This window comes from Scyliorhinus torazame, chromosome 13 (assembly GCF_047496885.1).
Source record: "Scyliorhinus torazame isolate Kashiwa2021f chromosome 13, sScyTor2.1, whole genome shotgun sequence".
NCBI lineage: Eukaryota > Metazoa > Chordata > Chondrichthyes > Carcharhiniformes > Scyliorhinidae > Scyliorhinus > Scyliorhinus torazame.
In genome coordinates, this window is record NC_092719.1 from 143915473 (window position 1) to 143929522 (window position 14050).

A 14050-nucleotide genomic window follows, 5' to 3' on the forward strand; every position below is an offset into this window, starting at 1 on the left:
CAGTCTCTGCAGGCCATGGCCCAGTCTCAGCAGGCCATAGCCCAGTCTCTGCAGGCCATGGCCCAGTCTCAGCAGGCCATGGCCCAGTCTCAGCAGGCCATGGCCCAGTCTCAACAGGCCATCGCTGAGGGCATCGGCCATGTGCGAGCCGGCGCCGCACAGTCACAGACAGGGTTTGCCAATCCCCTGAGCTCCATGGCTGCAAACCTGCAGACCCCTGTCGATACCAGCACGGGCCTCCAGGACTGGCAGAGCCAGATGTCGGGGGGGGCGTCGGATGGCCAGTCCGTTCGCATCCCCCACCCATGTAGAGGCCTGGGGACCATCGGTCACCCCGAGGGAGGAGGAGGTGCTGTGGTCCGTCCCGGGTCCCCCTGTAGGGGAGGTCCCGGAACACCGCGACACCTCGGACTCCCCCCCCCTTCCGTCCCAGGTGCGTTGGGTGGGCAACGGGCAGGACAGGCTGGCAGCTCGCCATCCCAGTCGCCCGGGCCGCAGCCTGGCCCATCTAGGCCAGGACGCCCCAGGAAACGGCCGCCAAAGGGATCCAGTGTCAGAGGGCAGGAATCACAGGAGTCCACCTCCAGTTCTGCTGTGCCGTCTGGGGAACCACGTAGACGTAGTCAAAGGGCCCGTAAGGCCAAACAATTAGACACTGAGTAAGTTGGCATGGGTGCAGGGCACAGATGAGTTTTAGGGGCTAGGGCACGTGCATGAACTCCTTTGGTTATTAAAGTCAATGTTACACCTACAGAAGCTGCCTTTGTGCTCTGTCCAAAGCGTGCGGGGGTGTCATGTACATTGAGCGCAAGTGTGTGTGTGTGTGAGGGGTGGTCTTATCTCAGCCCCAGGTGAGTCTGCCCCCTTCCCCCTGGGCCGCCATCAACATCCCCCGGGCAGAGGACGGGACCGTGCGCTGCAGTGTCACAGCCGTATGCAGGGATGGTCTGGGTGGATGGTGGTACTGTGGCCATGGGTCAGACATAGTCCAACTATGTGGAGCCAGAAGCTCATCGCAGGGCGGGTTGTCATCATCCTCCATGGCTTGCGATAGACACGCATCCACCGGCAACTGTGTGAGCCCGGCCCGTTGTGCCGCAGGTGGATCGGCAATGGGGGGGTGGTGTGCATGCGGGCGGGGTGGGTGGGGATGGGGAGGGGGTGAGGGTGCTGGGTGGGTGGATGGGTGGGGGATGTGGGTGGTCGGCTGTTGCCATGATGTGCGGTCTGTGGCCATACTACCCGATTCCCACGCCCATCTAGTCAGTGAAGCGGGCGTCTATCAGCCTGTCCCGTGCCCGCTGGGCCAGCCGGTAACGGTGGACGGCCACCCGCCTGTGTCTAGCCCGTCTGCCCTGACCATTGCCCCCATCCCCCTCATCTGGGGAGGACTGCGCCTCTTCCTGCTGCTCCTCCACTCCGCCCTCCTCTGCCTGCGGCACATCGCCCCTCTGCTGGGCCATATTGTGCAGGACGCAGCACACCACAATGATGCGGCCGACCCTATCTGACCGATACTGGTGGGCGCCCCCAGAGCGGTCCAGGCACCTGAAACGCATCTTCAGCACGCCAAAGCACCTCTCTATCACTCCCCTTGTCGCTACATGGGCATCATTGTTCCGATTCTCCGCCTGATTGCGTGGCCTCCGTACAGGCGTCATCAGCCATGATCGCAATGGGTAGCCCCTGTCGCCCAGCAACAAGCCCCTCAGCCGGGGATGGCGTCCCTCGTACATGCCGGTGATGGATGACCGCGACAACACGTATGAGTCGTGTACACTGCCCGGGTAACGAGCGCAGACGTGCAGGATCATCATGCGGTGGTCGCAGACCACCTGTATGTTCATCGAATAGGTCCCCTTCCTATTGGTGAACACGGCCCAGTTATCTGCAGGTGACCGCATGGCGACGTGCATCCCATCAATCGCGCCCTGGACCATGGGGAACCCGGCCATGGCAGAGAAGCCCACGGCCCGGGCATCTTGGCTGGCCCGGTCCACAGGGAAGCGGATGTAGCGGTGCGCCATGGCATATAGGGCGTCTGTCACTGCCCGGATGCACCGGTGCACCGATGTCTGCGATATGCCGGACAGGTCCCCACTCGGTGCCTGGAATGACCCCGTTGCATAAAAGTTCAGGGCCACCGTAACCTTGACGGACACGGGGAGTGGGTGTCCCCCGCCAGTGTCACGTGGTGACAGGTGTGCCAGCAGGTGGCAGATGTGTGCCACGGTTTCCCGCCTCATCCGGAGTCTCCTCCTGCATTCCCGGTCCGTGAGGTCCTGGTATGACTGCCGGGACCGGTACACGCGGGGCGCCCTCGGGTGCCTCCGTTGCCGTGGGGCCACGACGTCCTCCTCCCCCTCCTCGTCCTATCAGTCAGGTGTCCCTCCAGCCTGTGCGGCTGCCACCTGCCCCTCTGCAGCAGCCTGCGCCGCCTCTCCGGCACGCTCCTCCTCCTCCTCCTCATCCAGGGCAACATAGACATTAGCGGCTGCCACCACGGCGGCCAACATGGCTGGCTGATCGGAAAACATGACGGCCTGGTGGGGGGGGGGGAACGACGACATGTCATCATTGCCCATACCCCCTCCTCCCCCCAGCCAGGTGGCATGGACCGCATGGGTCCAACTGTTGGAGGCTGGCACCTGGCCAGGTGGACCAACTCACTTGCCCTTGCACCCCCCCTCTACGGCACGGACCCCCCCATCCCCCTCCCCGGCACGGACCCCATCCTCCTCCCCAGCACGGACCCCGTCCCCCCATCCCCCTCCCCGGCACGGACCCCCCCATCCCCCTCCCCGGCACGGACCCCCCCATCCCCCTCCCCGGCACGGACCCCGTCCCCCCATCCCCCTCCCCGGCACGGACCCTCCCATCCCCCTCCCCGGCATGGACCCCCCCATCCCCCGCCCCGGCACGGACCCCCCCCCCATCCTCCTCCCCGGCACGGACCCCGTCCCCCCATCCCCCTCCCCGGCACGGACCCCGTCCCCCCCAGCCCCCTCCCCGGCACGGACACCGTCCCCCCATCCCCCTCCCCGGCACTCATCCTCCCGTCCCCGGCACTCAACCCCCCCTCCCGGCACTCTCCCGGCGCCCAGCCCACTCTAACCCCCCCCTGCACACACACACACAAAACCCTACATACACCTCTCCCCCACACATTCAGACTGCGGCCACGCCATCACCTGTCCAGCGGCCAACCCCCCAGGCCGTCACCCACCTCCACGCTGGTCGGCGTAAACCTTGAGCACTGGTTGACGCCGATTAAAAGGAGGTTTGATTTACGCCGACGTGACCCGTCATCACGTCGACGGGACTTTGGCCCATCCGGACGGGAGGATATCGGCAGGCCCAAAATCGATGGCCTTGCGCCCACCTGTGCCATTCTCTGAGGTTTGTGGCGCCATTGACGCCCCGCCGACTTTTCTCCCTTCGGAGACTTCGGCGGGCGGCGGGGGCGGGATTCACGGCGGCCAACGGCCATTCTCCGACCCGCTGGGGGGTCGGAGAATCTCACCCCAAATACGCATTTGGAGTCACACACGACTTTGGTCAATTATGGAAGAACAGGGGATTTCTTACATCTGCAGGCACTCAGATATCCCACAAACAGTTTGTTTTCTACAGGCTTTAATGTTCCCTAAACAAATAGCCATAATAAAGTGCGCTGCCCATACGACAGGCAAAACACTGGTGGACACGGGTAATCGGCAAGCGGACCACCAAGCCAAAGAGGCTCCTCGCTGAAAAGACATGGTGGTACCAGAAATGATGAGCCAGACTAAAAGCTCTAAGAGTCAGTCTCCCTCTGAAAAACCAATGCCGACCATCACTGATGTCATTCAGTTACAGGAGGACGCTCCTGCCTGTGTAAAAAGACTATGGGAAGAATTGGGATGTTGTTATGATCCTGTAAACAAATTGTGGGTCACCCCGGCAGGGCAAACTTGTATGCCCGATGCAGTAGCAGCCTGGGTAACCAAATGTGTTCACTTTGCAACTCATTGTGGTGCGCGAGCTACGGGTGATGTCTTGCTCAAGACTTGGTGGCATCCAAGACTGCAGGACATAGCGCAAAACATTAGCAGTCGTTGCCCAGTATGTCAGCAGTATAATCCTGGTAAAGCAATACCCTGTGAAATGGGTAAAACCCCACTACCGGAAGGTCCCTTTGAGACACTCCAGATGGATTCCATTGAGTTGAAAAGATGCCAATGTTATAAACATGTATTGATTATTGTTGATGTATTTAGCAAATGGATAGAAGCTTGCCCCACTGTAGATAACAAAGCTTCCACGGTAGTAAAAGTTTTAATGCAAGAAATTGTTCCTAGATTTGGGATTCCATATCGATTAAGCTCTGATAATGGACCTCATTTTGTGGGACAGATTAATGAGGAATTTTGTACTCAGCTGGGAATAAAACAACAATTTCATTGCGCATACCGACCCCAAGCAGCGGGAATGGTAGAAAGGGCTAATCAGACATTAAAAACTGGCAAAACTACAGGCAGAGACTGGAGCCACTTGGCTCAAATTATTGCCTATTGCCCTCTTCCAAATACGTGCAACCCCAGCTGGAAAGACACGACTGAGTCCCGCCAAAATTTTATACGGAAGACCCTTGCGTACTCCTTGGGATCAAGGGAAACATAAGGAAGTACAGTTTCACCATATGACCACTGAAATGGCCAACTATGTGATAGCCTTGACTAAAGTACTAAAAGGCCTCCATTCACGGGTACGAGCTGCTTATGAGGAGCTATCTCCCTTGTCCAGTTCCGTCACTATTAATCCGGGGGAGTATGTTCTGATTTGTAGACACTCTGATGTACAGTGCGCAAGTCCCGGCCGTGAATAAACGTACGTTGAAGTAATTTGGTGTTCGATTGATCATTTCATCCGGACTGAAGGGAAACTAATTCACAAAAGTACACAGCTTTCTGCTGGATTTGTCCAATTGAATCTGCCAGAAGCCCTTTGATGCATCCAGCTTGGTGAATATGTTGGCTCGAGCCATCTCGCACGTGATCTCCTCACGCTTGGGGATAGGGTAATGCCCGATGTTACGATTTAAATCCTTCAGGTCAATACAGATCCGGAGCTCGCCGGAAGGCTTCTTGGCGCACACCATGGAACTGACCCAGTCGGTTGGTTCTGTCACTCTGGAAAGCACTCCTTGGTCCTGGAGGTCCTGCAGCTGCTACTTGGGGGGGTCCTTGAGGGCTGCTGGGACTCTGTGAGGTGCATGAACCACAGGCGTGGCGTCCTGTTTGAGTAGGATTTTGTATGTGTAGGGAAGTGTGCCCATGCCTTCGAAGACATCTCGGTGTTGAGTGATGATGGCACTTAGTTGCGCCCTGAAGTCCGCATCTTGGAAGTCAGACGTGTCCTCGTGAGAGAGGGAATGTACGCGCTGCACGAGGTTGAGGAGCTTGCATGCCTGTGCGCCTAGCAGGGAGTCCTTTGAGGAGCCCACGATCTCGAAGGGTAGGGTGACTTTTCGCGAGTTGTGCGTCACCTCGAGTTGGCATGACCCAGTGGCAGGGATGGCGTTACCATTATAGTCGACCAGTGGCAATTGGATGGAAGAATTGTTGGTTTGACCCCCAGGGTTTGAAATGCTGACCATGTGAGGAGATTGGTGGAAACACCAGTGTCCAGATGGAATCTGATCTGGGATCGGTTGACCGTCAGGGTGGCACACCACTCGTCGTCCGGATCAATGCTGTGTACCAACAGCGGCTGGTGCTTTTGATTCGGGGACAGCCTGTTCTTGGTTATGACAGCTACTCGAAAAGGCTACCTGTCCTCGGTGTCACTGGTCTGCATGAAGTCAGGATCGGACTCGGTGAAGGTGGGTTGGATTGCCCGAACATTCCTGCGAGGCTGGTTAAATCGTTGCGAGTTGGCAGGCTGGGCTGCTCGACAGCAGGCAGCACAGTGGCCAAGTCTGCCACAGCGTAGGCACTGTCGTGATTTTGCATGGCATTGCCGCTTTAAGTGGGCGGAGCCACAGTTGCCGCACGCCGTGACGTCAGTGCGTTCGTTGCGCCACCGCGCATGCGCGGTACGGTCTTGCGTGGTGCGGGCCTGTGCATCGCGTTCCTCCACATCACCATCCCCTCGTTTGGCGCGTACAAGCGCGGGAGGCCTCGGAAAGCGAGCGAAATGGCCGCCCTCCTCCAGGCTGCGGCCTGGGAGGTGTTCGATCCTTTGGACCCGTTCCGCCTCATGGGGCCCTTGCCGCGCCATTTCAGCTGCCTGTATGTAGGAGTACCGGCTGGTGGCATTCTCATGCAGGACACAGGTCTCGATGGCAGTCGCTAGGGTTAGTTGCTTAACTTTAAGGAGCTGCTGACGCAGGGTGTCCGACATGACCCCAAAAACAATCTGGCCGCGTATCATGGAGTCGAAGGTGGCCCCTAGCTGCAGGATTGCGCGAGGATGCGGAGGTGTGTTAAATAGGATTGGAAAGGCTCGTCCTTACCCTTCAAGCGCTGCTGGAACAGGTACCTTTCGAAGCTTTTGTTGACTTCAACACTGATGTGTGTGTCGAATTTGAGGAGCACCGTCTTATACTTGGTCTTGTCCTCGTCGTCCGCGAATGTCAGGATGTTAAAGATGTGGATGGCATGTTGCCCAGCCATGGAGAGAAGAAGGGCTATCTTCCTGGTGTCCGATGCATTCTCCCTGTCCGTGGCCTCGAGTAAGAGCTGGAACCACTGTTTAACTATATTCCAATTTACCCCGAGATTGCCAGCGATGCGGAGCGGTGGAGGCAGGTTGATGTTCTCCATGCTGTAGGATGCTGGAATGCTGAGAAGTTGCAGGTAGGTCTCACAAGTGATAGATTGCGGCCACTCCATGTACCATGTCGTGTTGGGTGTTCTGGTTCACAAACAAGCCAACCATGCTGGAAGTGGTGTAACGCTATTTTATTAACTGTTCAACGATGCTAACATACTGTAAATGTGGGTATAAGCAATACCAGCTTAACTGTGGACCCTCTCCTATCACTAGCTATGGTGAGGCACTCAGCACATGGTGAATGTCTGTGATGCAGGCTGTGCGCTCTGTGCTCTGAGCTGGCTGCTGCTAGAATGAGCGGGAACTCTCCTGTCCCCTGTCTTTATAGTGCTTGTGCTCTCACTGTTGATTGGCTGCAGTGTTATGTATGCTGGTTGGTCCTACTGCATGTCCATCAGTGTATGTATGTGATTGCGCCATAATGTACTGATGTATATTATGACAACACTCTCACCCCCTACACACTCTTCCCCCTACACAATCTCACCCCCTACACACTCTCACCCCCTACAGACTCTCACCCCCCACACACTCTCACCCCCCACACACTCTCACCCCCCACACACTCTCACCCAGTACACACTCTCACCCCCTACAGACTCTCACCCCCTACAGACTCTCACCCCCCACACACTAACCCCCCACACGCTCTCACCCCCGACACGCTCTCACCCCCTACACGCTCTCCCCCCTACACACTCACCCCCTACAGGCTCTCACCCCCCACACACTCTCACCCCCCACACACTCTCACCCAGTACACACTCTCACCCCCTACAGACTCTCACCCCCCACACACTAACCCCGCACACGCTCTCACCCCCCACACACTCTCACCCCCACACACTCTCACCCAGAACACACTCTCACCCCCCCCACACTCTCACCCCCCACACACTCTCTCCCAGTACACACTCTCACCCCCTACAGACTCTCACCCCCCACACACTAACCCCCCACACACTCTCACCCCCCACACACTCTTACCCAGTACACACTCACCCCCTACAGACTCTCACCCCCCACACACTAACCCCCCACACGCTCTCACCCCCTACACGCTCTCCCCCCCTACACACTCACCCCCTACAGGCTCTCACCCCCACACACTCTCTCTCCCTACACACTCTCACCCCTACACACTCTCACCCCCACACGGTCTCTCCCCCTACACACTCTCACCCGCTACACACTCTCCCTCCTACACACTCTCCCCCCTAAACGCTCTCCCCCACTACACTCATCCCCTACACACTCTCACCCCCTGATTTGTTTGGTCCTCTGGATCTGTGGAGACTGTGTTTACCTTAGCAGTAACATAGACAGGCTACCAACACTTGTAATAGTACAACTCTATTTTATTTAACTAAGAGCTGTTAAACATACTTGCATTGTGGATCGACACTATGTTAGATTGACTGAAGACCTGTGCCTAACCTGACCAGCCTATACTGCTAGCACATGGTGGATGTTTGTGCTACTGACGGCAGGCTCTGTCTGTCTCAGAGACTGCACCTGAATGAGCGGGAAAACTAGTGCCCTCTGTCGTTATAGTGACCGTGCCCTAACTGGTGATTGGCTGCTGTGTTGTGTGTGTTGATTGGTCTTGCAGTGTGTCAGTCAGTGTGTGTCTCTGCACCATCATATACTGATGTGTATATTATGACATTCCCCCTTTTCTAAAACAATGTGTGTTTGTGGCAATAAATAATGTAGTATGCAAATGTTCCTAACTATGTGTGACATATGCGAGCATATTTACAGGACTATGTACAGAAACTCTAAGATATTTACATTGGAAGGTGTCTAGTGCAGATGGACAGTATGTAACACAAAATATAACTAGAACAACAGTATGTACAAACCAGTGAGTTAATCAAACAGGGTAATGAAACAATCAGCTCATGAGTATAAAGAGTCCATGAATTCAGGCAGTTCATAAATTCAGTCTCTGAGGTGGGCGACGAATTCTGGTTGACCGCCTCAAGGGTGGGTCAGGGGCCGCCTGTTCTGGAATGGGCGGGACTGTGTCAGACTCAGAGGGTGGCAGAGCGAAAGAGAGATCTGCAAAGTCCGTGACGGGTTCGTTGTGACGGCGAGGCAGGACATGATGATCTGGAGGCGAGCGAGGAAGAAGTCGTAGTGCCCGCCTATTTCGGCGAAGAAGAGAGCCGTCTTGTAGACAAACCAAAAATGACCTGGGGGCCACTTGTCTGAGTACCACAGCGGTGGCGGACCAACCACCATCGGGAAGTTGGACACGGAGGATGCGGTGCAGGCGCAGTATCATGTCGTTAAGGTCTTTTTGAATGATATTGACCAGTGGCCTGTGGTCTGTCTCGACTGTGAACTTTGGGAGTCCATAGACATAGTCATGGAATTTGACGACTCCGGTAAGAAGGCCCAGGCACTCTTTTTCAATTTGCGCATAGCGCTGTTCGGTGAGCGTCATTGCACGTGACGCGTATGCGACAGGAGCCCATGAGGAGGCGTCGTCACGTTGAAGGAGCACTGCTCCAATGGCGGACTGACTGGCAGCCGTGGAGATCTTTGTTTCTTTGGCCGGATCGAAAAATGCCAACACCGGGGCCTTGGTCAGCTTCGCCCTGAGTTCCCGCCATTCTTGTTCGTGGGCGGGGAGCCATTGGAACTCGGTCGTCTTCTTAACCAGGTTCCTGAGAGCCGTGGTGTGGGAGGCGAGGTTAGGGGTGAATTTTCCCAGGAAATTGACCATGCCCAGGAAGCGGAGGACCGCCTTCTTGCCCTCCGGTGTCTTCATGGCCTTAATGGCAGATACCTTGTCAGCATCCGGCTGCACGCCAAAATGTGAAATGTGGTCTCCGAGGAATTTAAGTTCTGTTTGACCAAAGGAGCATTTGCCCCTGTTGAGGTGGAGGCCATGGTCATGGATTCGTCGGAAGACGCGTTGGAGGCGATCAATGTGCTACTGCGGGGTGGTAGACCAGCCGATGATGTCGACCACATGTACGCGAACCCCTTCGATACCTTCCATCATCTGCTCCATTATTCTGTGGAACGCTTCCGATGCAGAGATGATGCCAAACGGCATCCGGTTGTAGCAATACCGGCCAAATGGGGTGTTAAAGGCGCAGAGCTTCTGGCTGGATGCATCGAGTTGGATCTGCCAGAACCCCTTGGATGCGTCTAGCTTGGTGAAAAATTTGGCGCAAGCCATCTCGCAGGTGAGTTCTTCACGCTTTGCAATGGGATAGTGTTCTCTCATAATATTGCAGTTGAGGTCCTTGGGATCAATACATATGCTTAATTCGGCGAATGGTTTTTTCATGCACACCATACAGCTGACCCAGTCAGTCGGTTCTGTAACTTTCAAAATTACGCCCTGGTCCTGGAGGTCCTGCAGCTGCTGTTTGAGGCGGTCCTTGAGGGGGGCTGGTACCCTGCGAGGTGCGTGCACCACAGGCGTGGAATTTGGTTTTAACAAGATTTTATATGTGTATGGGAGTGTGCCCATGCCCTCGAATACACCGTGGTATCGGGTGGTGATGGTGTTCAGCTGTGTCCGAAAGTCAGCGTCCTGAGATGCGGAAGCGTCAGCGGGTGACAGGGAGTGAACCCTTTGGACAAGGTTTAGAAGTTTGCACGTCTGAGCAACAAGCAGGGAGGCTTTAGTGTATCTCACTATTTCGAATGGCAGGTTAGCCTTTAATGACCGGTGCGACTCTTCAAGCTGGCAAGAGCCACTGGCAGCAATGGCATTACCATTATAGTCCAGAAGCTGGCAGGCGGATGGCAGGATGGGAGGCTTGACATAGAGGCTTTCGAGGTCAGACCGCGTAATGAAGTTGGCTGAAGCGCTGGTGTCCAGGCGGAATCGGATGCGGGATCGGTTGACCGTGGGGTGGCACACCACTCGTCGTCCGGATCAATGCGGAATATTGGGAGAGACTTGGCTTTTGCCTTCTGGAGCATCTTGTGTTTGGTGATGATGCCCACCCGAAATGGTGCTTTAGGGTCCTCGGTGTCAAGGTCCGGAATCAAATCGGAGTCGGAATCAGTGACCGGTGGCTGGATGGTTCGGACATCCCTGCGTGGCTGGTTGGAGCGACAAGAGGTAGTAGGTTGACCAGACCTGCATAGGGTTGCATACTGGCCAAGCTTACCACATTGGAGACAGCGTCAGGATTTTGCAGGACATTGCCGCTTTAAGTGGGCGGAGCCACAGTTGCCACACGTCGTGACGTCAGAATGTTCGGTACGCCACCGCGCATGCGCTGTGCGGTCGTACGTAGTGCGTGCCTGCGCAGTGCGGTCTTTGGCCTCGCCGTCCCCTCGGTCAGTGCGCGCATGCGCAGGAGCCCGTGAAAAGCGGGCAAAATGGCTGCCCTCATCCAGTCTTAGGCCCTGGAGTTGTTTAATGGCTTGCACTCGCTCTGCCTCATGGGGACCTTGCCTCGCCGTTTCAGCCGCTTGAATGTGCGAGTATCGGTTAGTGGCGTGTTCATGCAGAACGCAGGTCTCGATGGCTATCGCAAGGGTGAGCTGTTTAACCTTGAGGAGGTGCTGGCGTAGGGGGTCCGATTGCACACCGAAAACGATCTGGTCACGGATCATCGAGTCGGAGGTGGAGCCGTAATTGCAGGACTGCGTGAGGATGCGAAGGTGGGTGAGGAAAGATTGAAAAGGTTCATCCTTACCCTGCAGACGCTGTTGAAAGACATAGCGCTCAAAACTTTCATTTACCTCGATGTCACAGTGACAGGCGGCATGGGTCACGAAGGATCAGCCGGCCTGGGTCACGAAGGATCGGCCGGCCTGGGTCACGAAGGTCGGCCAGCGTGGGTCACGAAGGTCGGCCGGCGTGGATCACGAAGATCGGCTGGCGTGGGTCACGAAGGTCGGCAGGCGTGGGTCACGAAGGTCGGCCGGCGTGCGTCACGAAGGTTGGCCGCGTAGATCAGGAAGTTGGCCGGCGTGGGTCTTGAAGGATGGCCGGTTGGTAAAAATGTGTCCCGGACAATAAAGTTAGAAAAACACTATCCTACGTCCTCTCAGCCCCTAAACTCTCTCACCCCCTACACTCTCTCACCCCTCCCTAGATTCTCTCACCCCCCCACACTCTCACCTCCTACACCCTCTCACCCCACACACTCTCATCCCTCCACATTCGCTCACTCCCCTTATACTCTCACCCCACAAACTCTTTCACCCCCCCTACACTCGCTCAGCCTGCCAACACTTCCTCACCCTTCCTTACGCTCCCACCCTCACACACTCTCACCCCCCCCACTACTCTCATCGCCTACTCTCCCTCACCCGCCTACACTCTCACACACCCCATACTCTCGCACCCCCTCCCACACTCTCTCACCCCCCCTACATTCTCTCACCTCCCCATTCACTCTTACTCCCACACTCTCTCACCTCCCATTCACTCTCACCCCCACAATTTCTCAACCCCCTACACTCTCTCACCCCTCCACTGTCTCTCCCCTCCCTACATTCTCTCACCCCCTACACTCTCTCACCCCCTAAACACTCTCGTCCCCCACGCACTCCCACCCCTCCACCCCTCCACTCTCTCACCCCCTACTTTCTCATCCCCTACAATTGCTCACACCCCACACTCTCTCACCCCCCCTACACTCGCTCACCCCTTGTTCTCTCTCGCCTCCCACATTCCCACACCCCTACACTCACTCGCCCCCTCCGTGCTCTCACCCCCACTACACTCGCTCACCCCCCTTGTTCTTTCTCACCCCCCACATTCCCACACCCCTAGACTCTCTCACCCCATCCACGCTCTCACCCGCCCTCTTCTCTCTCACCCCCCACATTCATACAACCCCACACTCTCTCACCCCCCCTACACTCGCTCACCCCTTGTTCTCTCTCACCCCCCACATTCATACACCCCCACACTCTCTCACCCCCCGACACTCGCTCACCCCTTGTTCTCTCTCACCCCCCCACATTCCCACACCCCTACACTCTCTCAACGCCATCCACACTCTCACCCGCCTTGTTCTCTCTCACCCCCCACACTCACACACCCTTACATTCTCTCACCCCTCACAGCCTCTCAAAAGGTGAGAGAATGTATCAGCAGCAAACATGGGAAAGAAACGACCCCTGATTGGTGGAGCAGGGCCATGCAGGTTCTACCATTTAAATGTGCCCGCTTGACTGGCATTTTGAAACTGACCTGGGGCCACAAAGCGGGGCTTCATGGGTCGCATTCAGCCATCAAGCCGTACATTGGACAACCTGACTTAGACATTCTTACTGAGGAAAGGGGCATGGGGTGTACCTTCAACAAGGCAGCACTTTGCACCTAACACACAATTGTCACACTGAACCTGGCCAACATTCTGATCGAGGGGCGGGATTCTCCGACCCCCCGGCCGGGTCGGAGAATAGCCGGGGGCTGGCGTGAATCCCGCCCCCGCCGTGTCCCGAATTCTCCGCCACCAGAGAATGGGGGGCGGGAATCGCGCCGCGCCGGTCGGTGGGCCCACCCCCGCCGATTCTCCAGCCCGCGATGGGCCGAAGTCCCGCCGCTGTCAACCCTCTCCTGCCGGCGTGGATTAAACCACCTACCTTACCGGCGGGAGCAGGCAGCGTGGGCGGGCTCCGGGGTCCTGGGGAGGGCGTGGGGCGATCTGGCCCCAGGGGGTGCCCCCACGCTGGCCTGGCCCGCGACCGGGGCCCACTGATCCACGGGCGGGCCTATGCCGTGGGGGCACTCTTTTTCTTCCGCCTTCGCCATGGTCTTCACCATGGTGGAGGCGGAAGAGACACCCTCCCCTGCGCATGCGCGGGGATGTTGCCGGCAGCCGCTGACGCTCCCACGCATGCTTGGACTTACGCAGGCCGGCAAAGTCCTTTCAACCCTGTCTGGCATGGCGCCAAAGGCCTTCCACGCCAGCCGGTGGAGCGGAAACCACTCTGGCGCGGGCCTAGCCCCTCAAGGTGAGGGCTTGGCCCCTAAAGGTGCGGAGACTTCCGCACCTTTGGGGCGGCCCGACGCCGTAGTGGTTCCTGCCACTCCATTACGCGGGGACCCCCCCGCCCCGCTGGGTAGAGGAGAATCCTGTCCCTAGGGTCAATTACTTGCTGATGGTGGGCACCTGACCTCTGATGAAGCGTCACACCAGACTGGTAGTGGGGACTTCATATGACAAGCCTTGAAAATGGGAGAAAGAAGGCAGTGAATAAGTTGCCTGAAGAAAAATAACATTTACTAAACATTTCT